General features: G+C 42.7%; 1 protein-coding gene and 1 long non-coding RNA gene across 5 annotated transcripts in view; both read right to left on the bottom strand.

The window, feature by feature from the left end:
- PDZD2 (PDZ domain containing 2) overlaps window positions 1–24,672 on the bottom strand; it is a 202,559-nt gene that overhangs the window by 159,094 nt on the left and 18,793 nt on the right. The window lies entirely within an intron of this gene.
- LOC144586646 (uncharacterized) lies at window positions 10,581–11,480 on the bottom strand. The gene is made up of 2 exons (XR_013541575.1): window positions 11,213–11,480; window positions 10,581–10,700 (listed from the first exon to the last, which is right to left on the bottom strand). It is a non-coding gene; the product is annotated as an uncharacterized LOC144586646 (long non-coding RNA).

Here is a 24,672-nt window from a genome sequence, read left to right as displayed (position 1 = left end):
ACAGCTCCCCGTCAGCCCCAGGCAACATAATCAAGGGTGAGGTATGCTTAGAACTGCCGTGTGCCAACCTCTGGGGGAAGGGTGCCACCTCTGGTGTAAACCAATATGTGAATTAATACTGCTATATAATTAATGCCACAGGTTGGGAATGTTACTTTATTGGACTATAATGCTAAGAATCCCTCAGCCAACACGGCCACTTATTGGACTTGCTGGAGATTCAGGGAGTTGCAGTTTAAAAAAAACTTTCTTAAGTTTTGGGTGGGAGGAACAACACATAATGGAGAACCCTCCCCCCCCCAACATTCGAAGCAATGCTCTATCTATCGCATGTAGCTGCCATTGCTATGCATTTTCCAGCTCTTTTCTGAAGCCACAAGAGCTAGGAATGTGAAACTTGATAATGTCTGAATGTTAAAGACCAGCTTCCATATTTATGTGACAGATCCATACAGACATGGGGCAGACGCATCCCTGGTATTCACTCCACCGATGACAGACAACAGGCAGAAGTTCTGAAGTGCAGATATCCATACTGAAATCGCCACAGAAATCTCCCAGAAGCAAAGTTCCAGTAATCATCTATTTTGATCCTCACCAGGAAGCCAGTTCTAGCAGTTTCCACTTCTAATAGTAGCAGGTATTTTGTAAAGTTAACAGGTCATAATTGCTAACTTAATAACAAAATGCCCTAACACTACCCCAAGTAATGTACATAACAGGTACAGTTTGCAATAATATATTGCTGCTGTAAACATCATTTTCCTCCATCCCAATCGCTAGGAAGGACAGTAAGCAAACTCAAAGAAAACACAGAAAACTGATAGCAATGACAGATGCCATACAGTACAGTACTGCTAATCAGAAAGTCCAGGTATGTGATATGAGCACTTTAGGCTTGTAATTCTGGATAAGCATTTTCTCACCTGTATTTTTTTTTACTGCCTTTATCCGTAGGCAAGGGCTTGCAATGGTATGGAGGAATCGTATTTCTATCAAGTTTATGTTACAGGGAAGTAGATTTTGGCTGAATGTGATGAGAAGTAAAGAGAAACAGATGGGAAGTTCCTAACCACCAATAGTGATTTCTAGAACTTCAGAAACCATATCCATTTTTCACACATTTTATACTTTAGTTTTCTGCTTGCATTGAGTGGGACCACTAATAGGAGCAGAAGGAACAGTGTAAATCAGACAGGCTCAGATTCAAACTATCTTTTTTTTTTTTTTTTTGCTTAGAGGTTCGCTTCCATGATTTGAACTTCCCCCTTAGCTTACATACTTAAGCCCACAAACATGCAGCAGAGCAAAATTATGAACGTTCACTGTATAAGACAAATGGGCATCTCTTTCTTCCATTTGATCAATGTTGCCCTTACTGTGTCCCCGGTTTCCTGAGTTTTGCACATAGCTTCTACTGCTTGGGCAAAAACAGCCATTGAACGTGACTTGGCTGGACAGCCCTGATCTGCAAGATCAGTTACTATTATATACATCAGTCTCTCGTTACAGAACTGTAAAAATCTCCTCCAGCCAAACATAATATGAAGTCTCTCTGCACATCAGATGTTGATCTCCGTGAAAATGAGGAATTTGGCGGACGTTCCTGCAGCCGGAACAAAATAAGAAGAGAGCCACCCTCCCCGCATGTAATTCTTGAATGATATCCTCATTCATTCACAAATACTATCTATCACTGTGGCTGCCATCCGTCATGGTCATTTAAGCCAGAGGCAGATGACAGTTGTTTATGAGAGAAATGCCGCTTCAGAGATGTGATGGAAAAGAAGCCGAAGCCCATTTTGGAGAGCTGACCAAGCCAGATTGCTCTGTGCAGTCCAGGGACAAAAGAAAGGAATGTGAAAGACTTCTGCCAGATCCCACTGCTCATTCGGAAAAAAAAACAAAACCCCAAACCTCTTCCCAGCTTTGTTGTTGTCGTTCTGTGCTGTCAAGTCACCTTTCTTTCTTTCTTTCTTTCTTTCTTTCTTGCTTGCTTGCTTGCTTGCTTGCTTGCTTGCTCTCCTTATTTGTTTGTTTGTTTGTTTGTTTGATTTGTATCCTGCCCATCTAGACTACGTCTACTCTGGGCGGCTTACAGCAAAAACATGAAAACAACATATAAACAATTAAAACGACAATTTAAATCAATAATATTAGTGGCATTCAAGATGGAAAAGCAAAACAGGAGTTAAGATAAGCAGAAATCAGGTAATGACTGGAGGGAAGGCCTGCCTAAAGAGCTCTTGACTTATGGCAACCTTAGGAATCTCCAAAATGTCCTGTTCTCAACAGCCCTGTTCAGCTCTTGTAAACTCACCTCCCAGCTTAGAATACCCCTACCCCAGAATTTTCAACAGGAGCTCAAAGTAGTATCATAGAACTGACATGCTATTATAGGTCCTTTTGCAAGATGCAATTAAAAGTCTCGTCCAGCAGCGTCCCATTCTCACACATGTTCTGGGAGAGTATAAAACTTGCTGGGTTTCTTCTCATCCAACTCTTGCTTAACTGCAGTCCATGACTGTCCTTTGAAACAGCTGGACTTCTTTAAACCTTGCATGATCTAATTGGAGAAAATTTAATTTGCAGCTGTGAAGCAACATTCTGAATTTCTAACAGCTGCTTCTGGAAAACAAACCATAAACACCCAGTCTAGGGGATAAGAATGCATGGGGGGGGGCGCCTTTTGAAGTATCCGAATCACAAATAACTTCAGATAAGGTTTGGCTGTACTATGATTTTGGACAAAAATACTCTCGCAGCTCTGCCCTCCCGCCTATTAGTTTTTTGTAATATACAACAATTCAGAGAAGACTGAAACAATTGACACTTGGAGGAAGTGGGGTTCTCTATTTTGGAAAATGAAATGGGGCCCAGCTGTTGTTTTTTTGGGTTACTTTTCATAAAACTTCACTCCTTCTCTTCTTTACTAATTTTTATAGAACATTTTCCAATCTACTTTGAACTTCCTAACCGTAGACCATGTCATCAAAGCTACCAACATGACTTTGACCCAACTCTGGGAGGCAGTGGAAGACAGAAGGGCTTGGCGTGCTCTGGTCCATGGGGTCATGAAGAGGTGGACAAAATGACTAAACAACAATCATAGACCACTAGGGGTTAGATCAGGAATGTATTCCAGCCAAAACCTGCCCAGTTGGAAAATAATCTTTTTAGGAGTCTGCAACAATGAAAGATGTACATATGCCACTAAAACCCAACCAACTCCAACTTTCTTTAAGTGATATAGAAAATTAAGAGCACAATCCTATTGATCTCCAAGGAGGGGCATCCCAGACCACTAGAGCAGTGGTTCCCAACCTTGGGTGCCCAGATGTTCTTGGACTACAGCTCCCGGAAATCCTGCCCAACATAGCTAATGGTTAAGTCTTCTGGGAATTTAGTCAAAAAACATCTGGCGGCCAAACCTTGTTGGTTACAGTGACTGTATTGGACAGAGCTCTAAAGCTGCCCACTGTCTTAGTTCAGTTTAAAGGCAAAACTACAAAAAAAGTGTAGCCTTTCTCCAAATCAGTGATGAAGACAACTGCTCACTTAATCACACTTATCTTAGGGTCACTGGTCAATGGCAATGAAAACAGGAAGTCATAACATTTGAAATAAATATTTGCACTAAAGCGTACAGAAGTATCCTAAGAATGCATGAATTAGTTAGATCCAAACTCAAGTCACATTTAGAATAGAACCACTGAAATTACTAGGACTTACGGTAGGTTAGTTGTGACCAACTAGGTTGCAGTGATTTCAGTGAATTAATAAGATTCTCCTTTTTGTTCAACAAAAAAGAAGAAAAGCTGTGTCATTTTTATATACAATCCGAAGACAAGTTTCGGTGATACTTTATTAGTTCTCTTAAGAAATGAAAAAAATATATATACAGGCTTTGACCCCATATGGGTCTTCGTCAGGCTGAGCACTACACAGCTATGGATGGTACAGAAAAAAAATGCAGAAGTTCCAAACATTATGGCCAGATGTGCAAGCCAGGATTCCTGGTTAAAATCAAGTTTCTGAATGGAAGCTGCAGGAACAGCTCAGAGGTGGAAGGTTTCAGATTTCACCTTTGGTGGTAGACAGTTGAATGCCTCTCCCAATTTTTTGAGACAAAAGCTTGCCAATCATTCAGCAACCTCCTACACCGCCATTACACTATATCAAAACACAAGGTTCCTTTTCTGTTTGGGAACAGAGGCATGCAGAAATGGGGGAAACACTAGATCAGAGAAGTAGGGACAAAATTAAGTACTAGGTAAGCCAATGGCACCTAAATTAAAAGTATTTTCTAAGGCAGTGGTTCCCAACCTTGGGTCCCCAGATGTTCTTGGACAAAAACCGCCACTAGCTCTACTGGCCAGGATTTCTAGGAGTTGTACTCCACGGAAATCTGAGGACCCAAGGTTGGTAACCACTGTTCGAGTGTTTGGAGGGAGATGTCCTCGGTTCATAATTCTTCTTAGGAAATATTAAAGGTCCTTGATTTGGCTGTGGATGGTGCTCTACTTGGCTATTTAGGGTATCTACCACAGTCCAATGAAAAAGAAAAAAAGTTGTGTGTTTCTTGCATGGATTTGAAACCAAGGCTCGGTGACATGTTTTTGTTCACAAAATGAGAAAGCTAAACTTCTTTCCACAGTTGTGGAAAGTAACTGTTGCCCAGGCCCCAGGGGGTTGGAGGCTGTTTAATTTGTCCCTCTCTCACACCTGTCAGACTAACGCCTGAGCAAAGCACAAAGCACATCTTGCACAAATTGTCCATCATTAAAGATGGATGATTAGTGCTTAACTTCCACTTCACTTACTGCCAGGCTAAACACAGTTCTAAGAAGAAAATGCAAAGAAGGAAGTAGAGCAAAAGGAAATCTGGACTGGCATAACTCTGGCTCAGTTTTCTCCTTGTGTTTCTTTTAAATGTGTTTTTCGTATTGATTTCATTTACCTTTTTAAAATATAATACCTGCTTAATTCTGTTTTTAGATTTTAAACGTTGGTGTGTTGTTGTTTTTTATGATGCAAACCACCTTGGGTCCTTTTAAGGAGAAAGGCGGGGTAAAATATTTGAAATAAATAAATAAAAGAATAATCGTGATGTTACTGTGTTGTCTGTGCTGTATCTCAAGATATGTATGTGGGAGGGCCACTTTGAAAGGTGCAAATGCATAAATATAAAATAACCTGGCATTAGTTCTCTGTTGTATCAATTTGTGGGTAGTGTATACCTCGCTGTTAAATTATCTGGGGCATATCAATGTAATAACTGTAAACTCTTCATTTGGCCTCTCCCTCTAATATCACCTATTCACCACAGGCAAATGGCTCTTCACCTACCCAAGGAACTTAAAACTACAACCAAGAATGAATGTATAAAATACATCAGGAAGAGGAGGAAGGATTTGACTTTTTTTTCTTTCTTTTTACAAACTGCTTATATTCTTGAAATACTTCCATGAATAACAATAGGCCTGTTCATTAAACTGTTTTGGACTAATGAACAAATCACACTGGATGCATTCACATGATACAAAAAGCCAGCAAGCTGCAGGAACACTGGCTTGCCTTGAATGAGTAGAAAGCCAGGAAAAGAAGACCTGAACAAAAACTGGATTCCTTCCCGTGTTACAAAAGAGAAGTTGCTCACTGCCAGACGACAAGGTAAGCCAACCACTGAGAAAGGCTCTCTGATTTTTATTTTTATTTTTAAGCTTCTGCTGCTGAGAGCAACACACACCAGGATTCCGCAGATGGCTGACAAGCCAGGGTTCCTACAGATCTCTGGACTACTATTATGACAGGCAAAAGTGCCCATTTGCAAGTCTCAAAAAAAGAGAGATATTCCATCTGCTTAGATACAGTATTATGGACTATACAGATGTAAACCATGCCTGGGGCTGTATATAAAATTATGAGAAATGTAATCTATTAAGAGATTTGTTGCAAGAAAAGTGGTTAATGGGTAATGCCTTCCCCATTTCTTCCACAGTATTGCCAGTTTCTTACCAAGAGGAAGAAAGAGGACTCTTAAGTATTCAGGTTTTATCTTTTCTCCCCGTGCCTCTTGTAGATCGTGCCACTGGTGGTCATAAGACAAAATTGTACATGTGCAGTAAAGGAAACTACAAACCGCAAGAACCTCTTTATCTTCTAAGATATTTGAGCCACACAGCATACGTAGCAGAGCATGCAAAACCTTCAGGACAACATCAGGTGGACTGAGCAAACACAGTTACAGAGCAGAGTCAACAAAACCAGGTTTTCCTGGTCTACAGGGTTGACTTTTGGCAAGATACACTTTAATCAGCTTCAATGCACATTGCCAGAAGTGAATCAGCAGGTCCACCCCAACCTTCAGGGCTGGTTCACACATGTATATTCATATGCGTGAATGAGAGATCACTGAGCAAACACCACACACAGGAAATTCAAAAAGTAACGCATCTGTTCAGCTGCCTGTTGTCAAGTACTGAGTAATCAACTGTAATTAAGAAATTTACATTTGATGAGCAAGGCTGAAGTTCAGTGGCAAAGTGCACACTTCGTCCATTGAAAAGTCTGAGTTTCGGATTCCAGGTTTTTGATGGATTCTTTATTTTTATATCTGTATGTACCATGTTTCAGAGTCCAAAGTCTTCCCTAGGTAGTCCACAATTAAAGTCATAAGAACAATTTAACATTTAACAGTGAGAGGAGCCAAAGAGGAAGTTGAACATACATCCCATGAACAGATGGGAAGTGCCATAAAATGGAGCCAACACTGAAATGACAATTTTTCTTTCTTATGCCTACAAACCTGGTGGATCTTCATGTCAAGCCCATGGATACAATATCGCAAAAACGTCACGGTGAAATCCTAGAGAGCTACTATAACTCAATGCAGCAACTTGTACTGTGCCCTTTAAATGTTTGACAACAACTCCCATTATCCCTAGTTACCATAGACAAAGTTGGGGGAGGTTGAGAATTGTAGTCCAGTGAAATCTAGAGGTGAAATCTTTGATAATCTTATAGCTGCAGATCTGGAAGGGACCCTATGGGTCTGTCAAGGAGGCACAGAGGGTAATCAAACTTCCAACCTCTGGCCCCACAGCCAGAAACTGAAACCACTGAGCTATCCAGCACGAACTACAACTCCCAGAATCCCCTTCCCAGGAACTGCCGCTGGCCACGTTGGTAGGGAGATTCTGAGAGTTGTGGTCAAAAATAACTTTTCCAAGCTTAGATCAGGTCACATAATCAGTGCATTGTGTCTGACTGCACGGCTCTTTCACACAATCATGTCTTTCCTCCACAGTCCAGTAACTGACAGCTGCACGTAGGATACAATTACTTTGCGTAGGACTGTTCTTCAGGATGCATGAAATCAGACTGATCAATGTTAAAGGTTGGCATGTGATCTGACAGTAATAAATTTGTATACAAAAAGTGTGCACACATTTATCAGATGTGTTATTTTAATCCCACAATCATAAGGGATATAATTGCAAATACACACACACCAGCAAGAGGCAGAAGCTTTGGAAAAAACAAAGTAGCATTTTAACACCGTTTGTACTGCTGTGCACAACAGTGCATTACGAAACTAATTTAAACCACAGTGAACACCAAACATAGAGTCAGTGGCAGACACAGGATTACTGAACATCATTTCCTGGCTCACAGCACCCTGCTCCATACACCAGCCCACGCTGCTTTTCTTCTTTTATATTCCTCCCTCAAAATAGGATTTTAAAATAGGTACACACACATAAATACAGAAACACACACACATTCCTCCAGGAGGGAGAGAACACACAGACAGCAAAAGCCTCCAGGAGTGAGTGAAACGAGATTCTTTTTGGCTAAAGGTCACAGAGAAAGCCCCCAGGTAAGGAATAGCTACCTGGCAACAGAGGGGTGCAGCCGCTCGCTCCAGCTTCAGCTTGGCACAAAAGCAGCTGGAAGGCAAGGCCACCAACGAAGTGAAGCATCACATCCAGCTTTCATGAGAGAAAGGGAATGACTGCTGAATGCTAGGACTGTGAAGGTCAGGACAGCCTTCCTCAAATCAGGGTCTTTCAGATGTGTTGGGCTACAGATTCTGTCATCCCTAGCCAGCATGCTGAGGATGATCCCATCCCACAGCAAACAGCCCGATGTGTACTAAAGCAACAGAAGACACACATAGGATTCCTCCACTAACCTCATCACGGCACCATTTACAACTCCCTGCAAGTGCAACATGTTACAACCAACACAAGCTGCCACAGACAAGGGAAAATAATCTCCAGCTTGGTTATACTACGTATTTTACTAACTGGGTTGAACCTGTCATGCCACATATCTACAAGTCATCCTGGCGGCTGCCCGGAATGTGGAGCAAGGACAAAGTGTCTTGTAGCACTGCCGACCCAACCGCTTGCTGACTTTCTATGCATTTTATACCCTGGCAATGATGATTCGCTGTGATGATCAGCTCTCCCAAGGAGTGCAAGGAGAGGATCACTTGTACAAAACCTTGTGGGATTTCTGGGGTCAGAAGCAATGAACAGACCTTTAGAAGAGGAGAGAGCTTAATAGGAAAATGTGTGTTTTGCATGCATCAGCTTTTAGATTCGGAAGGTGCAATTTCTGGAAGCAAAACTGAAATTCATGGAGAGTTTTTGCCAGAACAGATAGTATGGGGTGGACAGGGCAGGCATTTGACTCTGCATCAAATAATTTTATGCAGTGATATAGATTCTGTGAGAAGACCTGAAGCCCATCACAGCAAGCAGGAAGTCAAAGATGGTACTATGCCATGGGCAACAGGATAAACAAGAGAGGGGAGAAACAGAACAGTAGACCAATGTGAGAGAATAGGTCTAAAGCTTATCTTTTCATTTCATTAATAAAATGGTATGATTTATTAGTACATATTGGGTGAGATAATGTTAACCACTTCACAGTTAGAGGCACATGGTAATTGGTGTTCCTGTGATCTATCTATTGATCAATCTACCCATTCACTCACTCACTCACTCATTCATTCATTCATAAAATACAGCCTGCGTACTAATATTCTGGGTATTTGTCTTTCCCAAGACTATCCCAGAAATAGGGCACCAAGTAGAGAGAGATGTTTGCCAGAAGTGCCTGCTATAGGAAAAGATGCTTTTGAGCAATCTAACGTTTAACAGTAGCAGCTGCCTTTTATTTCTGAACCATATTTTACTTATTAATTTCACGTACAATATTCCTGCCAACCCCCTTGTAAAATCCCACTGCAAACCAGGTCTCTGCCAAAATGTGGTACTAAACAGATACTTTGCATATGCTTTTTGAAGATGTTTTAATTTTAACCACACCCATTCTTTATAAAGACAAGGTAATCATAAAAAGTGCCAGCTGACAAAAATTATTGTGCAACTCTACAGAAATCAAAATCCGTCCGCCCCAAAGATCAACTTACCCAGGGATTTTTTTTTTATTCATACACTCTTTTGACAGAGAGACAGACAGACATGGAAAGCAACTTGTGACAGACTTGTGTTTGGAACAACTTGCTTGCATACAAAAGTGAATTGCAAGAAAGCAAACATCTTAATTTTGCCCAAACCCCCACAACTTTCCCTTTCTTTGCTATGCAGATTTATTTCCCAGTGGTATGTGTGATGCCTTTACATTTTGCAGATTTCATTTGCAAATACAGTTTTCCGCCAACAAAGAGTTTGGTTGTTTTGGACAGACCTCTGTTTCCCTTGGGCCAGAACATAATCTCATGCATGATCATAAACAATGCTCTGCCCAGGATACGGTCCAGTTGTGCGTTACTAAAAACTGAAAAAGCTGAAACACAATGGAAAGCAACACACTGGCAAAGTAGTGTGAGCTCTAAGCTTAGCAGGGATTTCCACTCACCCACCCCATTCCTCCCTCTAAATACACTCTTAAGCAAGAGCTATTATCACAGTAGTGCTCTGTCTCTACTGTGACTTTTCGCCTTGGTTCTGCAGCGGGCACTGAAAGTTCTAACATACCCTCCAGATTTAATCAAGACAAATTAATCCTGATCACAAACCCTCCCCTCTCCATGAAGCTAGGGCTGCAACAACAACAACAAAAATATACGGTAAGCAAAGGCACCTAGGCATAAACCTGTGGCATGATATGGAAGGCAAAGTTAAATCTTAAAACACTGAGCTATAAATAGTAGCCTAGAATTGGGATATCTCTGGACTAAGGCATGCTTTTAGCCATAAATCCAAAATTACATCCTGCATGTTTCATCGGTGCTCCTATTTACCTTTCGGAAGAGAGGACCACTAGCATTTGAAACTGGTATTTTAGTTACGTAACTTTTTCCGCCTCTGGATACATTCAAATTAAGCCCTCCTGAGCCCCAGACACATGCCCATTTCTCTAAGACTCCTATTACAGCAATGCTACCCATACCTTTTTTTTTCCTTTTAAATCCCCTTCATGGAGTTTCCTCCTCTTTGATAGCCTCGGTCTTCCCTGGAATTCCTGCAAGGAGCAGCTGGCGTCTCTGGGTTAATCCATGAGCGGGTGGTTTAGCAATCCCCTGAGTCTGTTAATTAGTTTAATCGCTTGCTGGAACCCAAGATGAGAGAGGCCACTTGAACACCCAAGGAGGCAGATCCAGCTGCTGCTACTGCACCCGACACTGTGTGAAAAACTCCCTTTCCTCCCCTGGCTTGTTTACCCTTTAAAAAGAAGAAGAGAAGAGAAAAGAAAAAAGCTAAGCCTTTTGGAGCAGCTCCCTTACATGAGTTTCCAGAAGGAGCGCGCTTCCCCTCCCTTCCTTGCTGCCTCTGGCTAGAGGAGCATGAATAGATTTCAGCGCATTCCTGATGCTGCTCTGTCAGTTGCAATGTGCTCAGCTGTCAAAGCTGCCCCCTCAACTCCTGGCAAAAGTAGGGAGGGGAGGGCTGTGTCAGTGGGCAAGAGAGATGAGAGGGTTTAGCTTAGTTAGACAGGTGAATCTAATTTCTGGGTTGCCAGAGGAAGTGGAGAAAGACAGCGCAAAAAACTAAACACACGCACAGAGAGAGAGAGAGACAGAGACAGAGACTTCACAGGCAGTTAGGCAGAGAACGGCATTCTAGAAAAATGAAAAATCAAAATCAGCCTTATCCTGCCACTCTCCCATGAGTTTCAAGACTGACTGACTCTCTGCTTCTCCTCCCTCCAACGTAGACTTCTTCCTAAAGCTAACCTGCAGGGCAATAAGTCGGGAGAAAGCTCCTGGCAAGACACCCTGGAATTCAATTGTAGTTTAGCTGCTACCTCCCTTCAACCCAGCTGGGCTCAAAGACTCTGATCTGACTGCACCACTCAAGCATTTCCTTTCCACCTTCTCGCACAGTGCGGAGTTCCTCCCCCTCCATTCCTTCCTTCCATGGATTTCAATCAGCCAGGCCTTCTTCCCTAGGGAGCCGTCCAGCCTCTTAACCGTCCAGCCCCACGTCCAGCTGCAAAGCGATTAGGAAGCATGACCTAGGCAAGCTAAGCTGTTTATATCACTGCTCTGGAGGGCTTCCTGTCCTGAATTAATGGAAACCCTAAGCTGACAAGAAAAAGTAGTGGCTGTTTTCTTTAATAGAAATGTACAGAAGAATGAAGGTTTGCTTCTATTTTTTGAAGTGGATGGCAGCAATTTGACTCAATTTGTTTGTATGACTAAACCGGAGTGTTAAAGGTTTCCTTACCAAGATGGTGGGCAAATGAAGCCTGTGGTCATTGCACTATTTACTCCAAAGTAGCCCTGCTGATTTTCACTAAAGGACTCCAGAGGAAGTGGTTTGAGGGCCGTCACCAAAGGACCTTCATCCCGACCACCAGCAATCAAACTACTACCACATCCCAACTCTTACATTTTCTCTAGGTGGAAATGTATTCTCCAGATGGAGGTTTGTTGAGAAATGAAATATCAAATCATGTTTTTAGCCTCCTGTAGCTGTTTTCCATTTCCCCCAAAACATTTGCTTTCATGTGCTTTAACCTGCTTTTGATACGCTGTTTTGCTGTAGAGGCACTGATCCAACAAATGATACCCATCATGTAAAAAAATAAAATAAAAAATTGGTTGTTGTGGGTTTTTCGGGCTCTTTGGCCGTGTTCCGAAGGTTGTTCTTCCTGACGTTTCGCCAGGCATCTGTGGCCGGCATCTTCAGAGGACAGCACTGAAGTGTTGTCCTCTGAAGATGCCAGCCACAGAGACTGGCGAAATGTCAGGAAGAACAACCTTCAGAACATGGCCAAAGAGCCTGAAAAACCCACAACAACCATTAGATCCCGGCCGTGAAAGCCTTCGCGAAAATAAAAAAAATCCTTGGAGGGTTGGATGAATGGGCACAAAAGCAGGAAACTGCCTTATATAAGTCCCTCTGGCCCAGGTACAGTTAGCACTGACTGGCACAAGTCTCCAAGGTTCCAGACAGTTTTTCAGCTCTTGATGCAGATGGCAGGGATTGAACTAACAGTCTGCTACTGCAAAGTAGGTGGTGCCCCATTGAGCACCTGACCAGCATCACTGCAGATGCTGCTTATTGCAGTAATAGTTTGTTTTCACTACTGCAGGTTATTGAGACCCCAGATACCTTGATGGACAATAAATTATTCAGTTCTCCCATTCACTTCAATAGATAGCCTTAATGGACCATAGAGATCTTTCACAGCAGTAGTTGCCAACTTGGATACCCAGACGTTCTTGGACTACAACGCCCAGAAATCCTGGCCAGCACAGCTAATGGTGTTTTAGAGAAACACTAAGACTAAAACAAAAAAGTCCATACAGAATTACAAAAAAGGGGAGATTTCAGATATATTTGTACTTTCTGTGGGGAGAATTTATACACCCCTTGCATTGCACACATCTCCAATAGCCCCACCCACATCATACTTCTTCTCATCCTTCAAAAGCCAATTTAGGATGTATAAAAATCTCATTCCCAAATGAGTCTTTCCTGGGAAATAAATTAAGAAAGAGTGGCCAGCTCTTGGGTTGGGCAATCCTGAAGTCACCAACCGCCGCAGATTCAAATCCTGGGCTGTAGCTAGGAATTTTGGGATGAAAGAGTTCAGGCTTCATGATGTGAACTGACTATAGCGAGAAACAAATTATTAGCAGCCAATGCAGTTGAAATTGTCCAGTCTTGGGTTGGTACTTCAAAAACGTAATAGACAGACTGGAAGTGGGATACAGAAATAGACAATGCAGATTGTTAAGGGCATGGAAACAACTGAGGGACTGAGTTTACAAAAAGGGAGTAAAACGAAAGGAAGAAGGACAGTGGGTGCTACAAATCCAGTCTTCCAATGTCTGAGACATAGAAGATGGCAAAGACTTGGCCCAGGGAGGCGGGACTAGAGTTAGTGGGATGGGTTTACAGGAACTTTGTTTCCCTTTTAAAATTAGGAAGGGTGTCTTGATGATAAGAGCTGTTTAGCATGGAACTGTCCACTTAAGGCAAAAATGGGCAAAGTCGGGGCCTGAAGAATTTCTGGGCACCCACTAGGGCCTCATGAAAAAGATCAGCCCCAAAATAAACAAGAATGCCCTGAAACTGCAGGGGATAGGAGTCTGCATATTAAGGTGATTCTGGAGTTCCTCTGGGCCTCCCCATCCCAAAAAGGAAGTTACTGCCCAGTCACTTCCAATTTAAAACATATATATTATTGTATTGCCTGCAGGCGTCTGGAAGGGTTGCCCGCCCCTGACCTAAATGAGCAATGGACTCCTCCTCACTGGACATCTTTCAGAAGAAGCTTGGCAGCACTCCGCACTGCTGTCAAGTTCTCCATTTTCTGCAGTAAGCAAAGGGCTGGACTAGAAGAGGAAGGAGTGAGGTAGGTCTTCTGAGGCAGCAATTGCTGGAGGGCAGGAATGAGCAAGGTGGTTTCCCTATGTGTACCAGGTAACTTATCCTGGATCCCTAAGCTGGCTTGCTGGGCTGAAGTGTGGTGGTGGAAGACACTGTTCCCTCATCAACAACAAAGTACAATTCTTTTATAAATGCAAGGGGAGGCTTTCCTTTGCCTCAGGCAGCAAACTGTCTTGGATCAGGCCTGCTCCACATTGTACTTGTCAAGAAAACGGAGAAGACTAAAGCATCCAACAGTCTTTCAATGGAAGGAATGGCATCTTCTCTCACTTGAAGCAAAAGAGCAGCGTCCCACAGTGGGGAAATGAGCGAGTGGCCTCGGAGGGTGGTTTTCCATTGAGTCCTCATACAGCTGGCAAACTCTGTATCAAAACAGACATTTCCCTACCACATAGGGGTGCCGCCCACATATTTTTACATCTAAAGACCACAAATGTTTATGCCAATCTAGCATTAAGCGTTATAAGACATTTAGAATTCAGAGTTATTTGAGAACTCAGAACTAAGTTATTTGGGTTTATATTACAAAAAGAAAGCCAGTGTTCTAACAGCTGAACAAATACATTTAGGCAGGTCCACTCCTTTATTGGGTACAAATTTTGTCCATATTACCAAACAGCACAAGTTTTTATCCATTAAATAGGCATGGCTGGAGCACATTAGAAAGATGGAGTCCCATATTTTCAAATCCATTAAGGAACAACATACATTCGTAAGCAGAAAGCACAATACATTCTTAAAAGGCCAGAGATTCCAATCCTACCTACCCAGGCCATGAACCATTGGCTGCACCCATGGGTGGGTGGTATCCATAATAAAGGTTCTTCAAGCAGCTACTGGGATTGTACTGTTGAGTTTTCCAAATATATTGTGATCAAATCTGCTGCTTTGTACACACAACAAATGTTTCCCTATTATCAGACCACAACAAAAAATGGTCATAAACATGAATTGCGGACATTCATGATACAAAGATTAGACATCTAATCTCACCATCTTGATGTCAGGAGCAATCAAAATTAGAACACATGGAAAGGGGATCCATTTCACAAGCCACTTCAGGCTGCAGAAAGTCAACTGAAAGAGTTACACAGTCATCCCCCTCTCTAAAATACATAGCTATATCCACCTGGTTTCCACTGACCTAGACATAAATGCAGCTGATCCTGACCAATAGTTAGATTTCGGCCTTCTCTGTACTGTGTTGTGTTGTGTTCCGTCAAGTCAAAAGCAACTTATAGCAACTTTAGTAGGGCTTTCAAAGTAAGTGAGATATTTAAGGACTGGTTTTATGAGTTCCACACCCCCAGTGAGATCCCATGACTGAGCAGGGACTTGAGTTCAGGGCTCCTGAGTCTTAATCTGTCACTATCCCCTACACCACACTGGGCATTTGTGCTGAAGATATGCTTAACAAAACCTGTACCACCCAACTTTCCTATCTATTCCATGTCCTGCCATAACATCCCACTCAAAATTCATTCAGTCCAGCTCTGTGGAGACTGATGCCTGAGAGGTTGAGCTGAGAGCTACCCATGCCTCTTTGCTGACACAGGATTGAAACAGCCATTTTTGCACTGCAGACATTAAAAACTAGGCCAGTTCTGCCTGCAGATACACGGCTTGGCTGTGTAATGAGCTGACTTTACCATGAGGCTCGGTCAGACATTCCCTTTAAGCAGATGGTGGTGGTTGCTGGAGGAGTTTCATTCTGCCCAGGATCTTCTAAGCTTGCCTGTTGCCTTCTTGTGTGATATAGGATGCTGTCCTGTTGTTTTGTAGTACAAGACGCTATCCTGCTGCTGAGATTCAACAGAGTATCTGTTTAGACCTTATATACAGAATGAGATGAGCACCAACCTGTTCTTGGCATCAGGCAGCAAAATGTCTTTGGACAGACCTAGTGCTAGGAATCTGCAGGAGCCAAACCACAGTTGTTGCAGGTATTCATGTAGTCAAAATCTTATGTCTCAAACCTGAAAAAGTCCTTCTTCCCATTTCCTGATAAATTAAAGAATCCGAATGGGCAAAAGTTCCCATAAAGGTACCCAGTTCCAGACTGCTAATTTTGGGTGGATTTTTTTTTTCACCATCCAGATGTCGCAAAACTCCATACGATATTTTCAGTGCTTTTCCCCCACAGGTTTCCACTCTTTTTTTGTCCACCTAACTGCTAGGTTTTGAGAATTTTTTTTGTTTAGTTTGCTTGCTTCACTTTGTGCTGGGTAACGAGCTTCCTAGAAAGCTTTCAATTAGCGATAAACCACCAGCCCAAAAACAAAGAGACAAAAATCCGGCAGAGAAACTTTCACTTACTTATGCAGTATTTCTGCATCTGGTAATCCCTTAATGTGGTGAGGAAGAGATGAGAAATGTTACACAGAGAGAGAGAGAGAGAGAGAGAGAGAGAAAGCGAGAGAGAGAGAAAGCGAGAGAGAGAGAGAGAGAGAGAGCAAAGGATGATGCCTGACATTAAGGAAAACACAAACTAGGCTATCCTCACTTTTGGCTCTATAGCTTGAAGCAAAACAAAAGACCAAAACTTTACAATCCTAACATTATCTAAGAGGGAGACACTATGGAATTTCCATAAGGAGAAAAAAAAGGGGGGGAGGTATGATTGAAGAACTAGAAGAGACAGCAGTTCTGCTGTTGCTGCTGTTTGGTGATCCCACTTTAAAATCGTACGTGGAGTAGCCGTTTCAGGAAGTCTCCCTGTTCCCTAAGCAGCCTAGCCAAAACCTAAGGATCTTCTTGGTTATTGTTGTTTATTCCTAGTGCTACACTTTGTGGTTCCAAAAGGAGAGGAGAGCAAAACTCAGAAAAGGAAGTAATCAGACTTGAAGAGAATCCCTTACTACAATGGTCCCCAACCTTTTTAACACCATGGACCAATTGGGGAAGGTGGGTAACCCCCGCGCTCATGCGGATGTGCAAAGGAGCAGGAAGGCGCTCATGTGGGTGTGCTCGTGTGTGAAGGGTGGCACTGTGCTTGGGGGCACTCATGCACATGTGTGAAGGGGTGAGTGAGCACTCGTGTGGGCGCCGGCATGCACGCAAGCACAAAAAGGCTGTGCGGGGGGGAGTGTGCGTGGGGGTGGGGAGAGGTCTGCCTCCGCGGCCCAGTCTAGCTCAGGCCACGGACTGGCACCGGGCCATGGACCAGCCATTGGAGACCTCGGCCTTACTATACTACCATCTCAACTTCTCCTTGCACCCATTTTGGATTTCTTGAAACTCTTTGGCTGTGGATACTGGTACAGCTTGGAATTTTTGCAGAACGTAGACAGAGCAGAGCTTTTTCGGAAACTCGTCCCATCGGAAAGAACCTTTACAGGCAAATTCAAAACCCAGTGATATAAACACATGGATATTGTTATTACCTCAAACGACAAACCCACAACAATTGGATTCTCTTTTTCACAATGCCTATCATACTGCATGGGTTAGGCCTGGGTGTCCATTTTTAAAAGAGCTAGAACTGAAAGAAAAAATTAAAGTATTTTGAAATCTGGCAGAAATTGACATTCACAGGGCTTTTAGACTCAGTGGCAGTTTTTTTGGTGGTGTGGACAGATGACAGTGGATATGCTATCCATATACGTAAACAAATGCTTCTAGAATTCTAAACTCTCCTGCCAAACAATAAATACCAAGGCTCGCCAGTGATCAGAACAAATACCACTGTATGCTGGCTATCAAGTAGTGCCACATCTAAAGAAGTAACTGGTGTCAAATAGCAAACAATGACTTCAAATATCGTGGAATTTCAAATATTGGAATTTTCAAATGTTCAAATGCTTGACATCCTAATTTCCAGGTGAGAATTTTCAGGAGAATTATTTTATTTCAAGTCTAAAGGCAACAATGAAATTCTAGGCATGGTGACAGCCTGCCATTATTTCAGCATAGAAACTGAGCGCAAGGAACCTGCTTGCTTGCCGCTGACCTGAAAGACCACAGCATTTCATTTCCCATTTTGAACAGTCCCTCGGTAGCCATACGGAGCAGAAACATTTAATTCTGGGGAAATGTAAACCAGTTTCAGAACTGAGATGTGTCAATGGGAGGGAAGAAATGGGGGAGGAGAAGGAAGAAGTCCCAAACATTCCCACGGTGCACCATAAATAAGGCATTATTGTGTGCGCATTCTTTGAAAGATCTAATGTTAAGAAAGGTCGAAAAGAAATCAGCACACAATAACGCTTCTCCTTCTCTGAATCTCCTGCCTCTGTAATTCACTAATACAAAAAGGGTATGACTCATGTTCCCCAGTGGGGAAGAACCATAGCCCATAGCTGATGTGCAAAAGATCCCTGTTCAGTCACTGGCCTCTCCTTTCAAAAACAGCATCAGCCATCAGAGCTGGGGAAAATGGGCAACGGTGGTCCTCCAGATGTTTTTGACCTCATCTTTCCAGCTATCACAGCCAGCAATAAGGGATCATGCAATTTCTAACCCAAGAGCACCTGGAGGGCCACAGTTGCCCACTTCTGCTCTAGGCAGGGCTAGAACTGGGGGGGGGGGAGGAACTAGGGGCTTGCGCCTCCAGGCACCAACATGTGGAGGGCGCAAAATTTACATCTCAGACTAGAGGTTAATCTGAAACTGACTGTTAGAAAAACAAATGGCCTTATTTCCTTTCCTTCCTTCTCTTTGGAAGGACACCACATTTTTTATCCTCCTTTTTTGTGGTGGGTTCAACACCATGCCTCATAGCAGAGCTGGTGGGAGAAGGTAGCACATGACCTGGGTGCCAGAATTGCTAGTTCCAGTTCTGCTCTTGGCGGTTATAATGCTGGACTGAAGAACTGATTCAGTACAAAGTGTGTGCAAATATATAGATAGATAAATATTTCCTTCAATGCGTTCAAGGTGGCATATATGGTTCTTGTCCCTATTTTCTTCTCACAATAATCCTGTGAAGTTTGTCGAATGGAGAATAAGACTGGCCCAAAGTCATCTAGTGAGTTTCCTATGCTTGGATCTCCCAGGTCCAACACTCTGACCCACTACAACTTCCAGAAATCCTGGTCAGTGCAAACAGTAATTAAGGCTTCTAGGAGTTTTAGTCTAAGAACATCAAGGGAACCAAGTTTGGGAACCACAACATACTAGTTTCTCCTGCACCCATTTAGAGGTATGCACATAATGCATGTCAATGTGGTTTAGGAATATCTTAATTACCTGCAATCTCCCCTGCTGGTGATGTAATTACCCCTAGCAAGCATTATGTGCTCAACAGGATTTTGGCCATAGCTCTGGTTTATTTCTTGTTTTCTACATATATACAGTTATTTTAAAATTCAAGCTACAGCTCAATTTATTTCCAGCATGTTTTGGGTAACTAAAACGATGAACTCTTTTGTTCAACCAACTGTTGTTAGTGTTGTGTGTCTGGTACAAAGGTTAGCATTGCAGCAAGTAACCTAAGGACCTTTGTATTAGAAAGAGAGACATTCCAAGCCCAACAATATTTTTTAACTCTGATGCTGTTTAATGTTAGGACAAGCAGCACATAAACAGTAATGTGCTACATATAATGTTACAACAAGTACTGTAGCACATATAACCAGAGGGAGCAGAGGAATGTGGCTTCTCTATCTTCCCAGAAAAAAAACAATAATAGTAATCCACCCCCTTCAGGAAAATATTCTCAGCCATATCCTTGTATCTTCAATTTCTCTTCACTAATGGATGTTTCAATTTCAGTATTTTTGTTTGTTTGTTTCATTTATATCCCCCTTTTCCTTCAGTGAGATTAAGGCAGCATGGATAGCTCTCTTCTTCTCACTTAATCCTCACAATAATTCTGAGAGGTAGGACAGCAGGGTCTGGCTAAATCCAGAGGAGTGGAGAGGGCCACAAACTATCATTAAGAGTCCCACCTAACTGAGCTGTTGTGAGTTCTAAGGAATTACAAAGCCCATGTTTCAGTATTTGCAGAGTGCTGCATGAAGTAAAGTACTTGTTTAAGGTCAGACATGTTCAAGGTACTTATGCTGCGCACTGCTGAGGTCTTAGGACTTGACTCAGCGCAAAGGTGGTAGGTAAATGGCCTGTGGAACTCTCTGACCGAGTGCTAAGCGCTCCTTAGGGAGGCTTGTCCACCATAAGGGGGAGTTTTCATGGCAAAGTCAGGTCTTCCTAGCCTTAGCTCATCACTCTAATCACTACACCACACCGGGTCTCAACATGAGTGAAAACAAAATCTCCCCGCACTTTGTAGTGTTCCTTCTGAGTCTCTCTTGCTCTCGCTCTCCGAACACCCCATCAAGTTCATACCTTCTGACTACTGGAAGCTGAACAAATGAAACAGCATAAAAATGATCAGTTAAAACTGGGTTTCTTTCTCTATCTCCTCTTTCTAAACCAGGCTTGTCCAACGTGCGGCCCGAGGGCCGCATGCGGCCCAGGTCGGCTCATAATGCGGCCCAGTGCAATTTTTTATTTTTAAAGAAATTCCAAAGTTTCAAGTTACACTGTCGGCACTTGTGGCCGGAATGTGGCTGGGGCACGTCACAACGATGGGGGGAGGAGAGAGGGAAGGAAGGAAGGAGCGGGAGGGGAGGAGAGAGGGGGGCTGTGTGACTGCATTGCGCCGTCCCCATCAATTGGTGGACTCCCTCCTGGCCCCATAAAACCACCGGAGTCGAAGCTGGCAGCCTCTGTTGTCTGAGATCGCAGCTGCCGGTAAGCGTGCTTGGAGCGGGGCTGCGGAAGACGGCTAGGGCTCCCCCCCCATGCAGCCCAAACCAAATTTATGTGCGGCCCAAACCAAATTTTCATCTTCTAATGAGGCCCAGGGAAGGTGAAAGGTTGGACACCCCCGTTCTAAACAATTCTTTGTCCACATGTAGACTGCTATGCATAGGTTTTGCTTTGTTCTACAAAAAGGCAGTTGTCTTTCACCTAGGAATGTCTCCATGATGCCTATCAGTACACCAAAAGGATTTTCTTCCTTTCACATCTATCCCTAAACAGATTTCCAGAAACAATAAATGCAAGTTGCTTTTTTAAAATGACCAGTTCCTGGAATGTTCACTTCTTGCAACTGATTGTGACGGCTGTGATGATGTCACCTGCCTGTCACTGCTATGGCTGGAGTTTATCTGCCTATGGCAGGACAGGAGGTGGGACTTCAGTGGGTGGAGTTAATGTATATAAGGGGGGAGTGAATGTGGTGAAGAGAGATTTGGGGAGATGGGAAGATTGGGATGATAGAGGGTTCGGTTAGGAACTTGGTTAGGGTGTTAGGGCCTGTTTATTCATGTTATGAGGTACTGTGCTAGTGTAGGTCTGAATGAGAGAGTGATTGAGGGGGATACTTTATCACATTAATTGCCTTATTTAGTTTCCACAGTGATTTACTATTATTTATGTTTTCTCAATAAACAATCCTTTTTATTTTGAAATCCATACCATTGTCTGATGAGTCAGATCAATAAGTGTGGTTGGTGGCAGCGTGAATAAAGTGTGAATGAGAGTGATGTGACCATTGTGACGTGAAAGAAGGACGTCGCACTGATACAAACTCAGTACCCAAACTATTGTGCTCTGCTAGTATAAATACCAAAAATTCCAGTAGCTTTAACTGGGAAAGGATCTTTGAAAGGAAAATCTCCTCCCACATAAATGTAACATGATTACTCCTGCTCTCAATTCTCCTATCATGGCAGGCAGGGCTGGCCCCAGATCATCTAGTGTCTGGGGCAAAGGACAACATGGTGTTTCCTCCCACTGCATGTGTAAAGGGCAAACGGATTGGGAGCTGAAGCTTCCTTCAGCTCTGGAGAAGCACAGCAACCTCCACTGAGACTGTGACACCAGGCTTACTGGGGGTCTGTTCTCTAACACATCCTCTCTGCATTTAAGCATCTACCAGATAAAGCAACCACCACATTCCACCTAATGGTAGGACTGGCCTTCAAGAGAAAAGGTAATGCAGTCTTCTTAGTGGTGGGACCCTCCCTTTTTTCTGTGATCATATCCATTCTGGCTGAAAGTACAGAATATAAACTCCCTGTGGGCGATTTTTGCTTAGATAAAGAACCAGATGCTTTGACACTGCCGTAAAAACAGGCAACACCAAGAACATGAAGAACAATCGTCTCTTCAGAATTCCAGGTATTACTTGGGAGTTCTACATTGCTTTTCTTTGTGCTTATATATTTCCTCTGAAAACATAAATGTCTGAAAACAAGCTGTAGGGGATTTTCTTATCACTTCTCTTAAACCAGGTAGAGGTGAATCTCTTCAGAGGCATACAGGTGCCCATATGCCTTGAAAACACATAGCCAATATAACCTCTGTCGCTTTTACTACCCATCCAAGCAATCTTCAATCTGCTTTCAAGAACTATCCAACACATGTCCAAACTATGCTATAAGCCTGTTGCTTATTATTATTTCAAGAATCCTGCTGTAAATCATGCATAAGAATTTTGCTCCAGGATTCTCCATTGATCACTCTAGTCAGAACTCTGGGCATTCTTTCAGATGTTGAATTTAATGTGCAAGAACAGATGGCATCTTCATATCCCCCCATGGACCTCCCTCACCCAGCGCAGCCCACCTAACATCCCCTCTGACTTTGCCAGACTCCTTCCTTCCTTCCTTCCTTCCTTCCTTCCTTCCTTCCTTCCTTCCTTCCTTCCTTCCTTCCTTCCTTCCTTCCTTCCTTCCTTCCTTCCTTCCTTCCTTCCTTCCTTCCTTCCTTCCTTCCTTCCTTCCTTCCTCCCTCCCTCCCTCCCTCCCTCCCTCCCTCCTTCCTTCCTTCCTTCCTTCCTTCCTTCCTTCTTTCTTTCTTTCTTTCTTTCTTTCTTTCTTTCTTTCTTTCTTTCTTTCTTTCTTTCTCTACACACAAGAACTCAAAATAGAATCTTTAGATCCAAGGATGGGAATCATATTCACTTTTTAATGCTGAAATAACCAAAAGGATTCTCTAGTGCAGAATTCTAATGCTATTGTTTTCTTTCCCAGCTCTTTTTAGCACATACGTAGATTGAACCACATGCTAATTACTCTATATGAGGCATTCATATGGCACACAAGAACATAGGAAGCTACTCTTTATAGAGTCACAGCATTTTAGCCCTCTAGACCAGCAGTGCCAAGACTGAGTAGCAGAAGTTCTCCAGGAGGTTTGTACAAGTGTTTCCAATCCTGAGATCTCTGGAATGGAACTTGGGACCTTCTCCAGGCAAAGGATGAACTCCGCTATTGAACTATGGGCCTTCACGTGTCTACAAAATGGGAACCTTCTACCATTATCCATTCACGCTGTTCTATTTATTTGCTTGTTTTTTCATGTAGAACCACAATGCACCTTCTGCATCACAGCAGCCACTAGGGGCTATTTCTCACTCTCCTCACTTACATTACACATTGTCCCATCTTTATCAATGAGCTAAGTATGATAAAACATACCTGGGCCTCATCTTGAAACCTGTCCTCTTTCCATCTATTGCAAAAATTTTCTTTTCCAGCCATGTGCAAACCTTGGGATGGGGAATTACCATATTTTTCCATATTTGTTAATTGGCCCATAAAATAGTTCTTTGGGGAAGGAATGGAAGATTTCAAACAGGTTTCAAAAGGCATTAAGTGTATGCAATATAATCAAAGTGAATTCAAAGCCAGCATAGAAAACAACACAATACTACCAGTGGCTCGAAGTTTAAACAGTGGACCACCTCTTCCCTTTGGCTAGAAGCCTCCCCTTTTTAATACCAGCTACGGTGAAATCTTCCTGGTTTCAGACACAGCTCAAAACAAGGCAGATATGATAAAAACAGACAGAAAAAATAGTATCAGACTCTAACGATGTTAATTAAGAATTAGTGTCTCTTATGTGTAAAGAAGTACAGCAAGGTTCTTGTCTGGCACCAATGAAAATACAGTAAAAGAATTTCACAGGCATCAGCCAGCCCTCTTTGGGGAGTGCAGATGATTCCACAGCTGGGGAATCATCTACCACTAAGAAGGTTTTCTCTCTTGAAGCTACCACTCCGTGCTTCATATTGAGGAGCACTTAAAGAAAGGCCTGACTTTATGATTTTAGGGCAAAAGTAAGTATGTCAGAAACCGAATTACACAATACAAACAGAATTATGCCCTAATGGAACAGCTGAATATGACTCTGCAACTAGATTCCATTATTCTTGCCATTTTTTACTCAACACAGCACTTTGCGGCATTGATCCAGCTGCAGAAGCTTGGCACTGAAACGTTTCTTGCCATACTCTGTTGCAAACTTAGCCATTGCAATGAGTATCTGCTGACTTTTAGCAGGCAAGAGAGGGGAAGAAAATTTATAAGATGTGAGATGTAGAGCTACATTTTATTTTAGCTTAGCACAGTAAGTCACAGTTAACAGTAAGTCCATTTGAATCAACTGAATTTATGGAAGAATTCACTCACTAAATCCCCATCGAATCAATGGACTCTAGTGCAATTTGCAACAGGATTTTGGCCAATTTCAAAAGGTCAGTATTTTACCACATTACCATTTTCATATGGTTTAACAAGGGCAAACATACAGACACAGAGAAATGTTTAAAACCAACAGCAAATGCTGCAGTATGGAATGTTTAAATTGAGGGCTGCATCTAGCCACACCCTTTTCCAGATTCTTCCATTCCATCCTGGCTCCTGACTTTCTTCCACCTACTCCTTACCTGTGGCCACTAAGCATGATTTCTACAGCCTCATCAGGCTGTTTTGGGGAGCAGGTTGCCCTGGCATTTCCTTTCTCCAGATATCCGTTTTATTTCTGCAATATGTGGGGTTCC

Source organism: Pogona vitticeps, chromosome 2 (genome assembly GCF_051106095.1).
Source record: "Pogona vitticeps strain Pit_001003342236 chromosome 2, PviZW2.1, whole genome shotgun sequence".
NCBI classification, from domain to species: Eukaryota; Metazoa; Chordata; class Lepidosauria; order Squamata; family Agamidae; genus Pogona; species Pogona vitticeps.
Note: the sequence above shows the minus strand (reverse complement) of the source record. Positions and strands in the feature narration are given on the sequence as shown.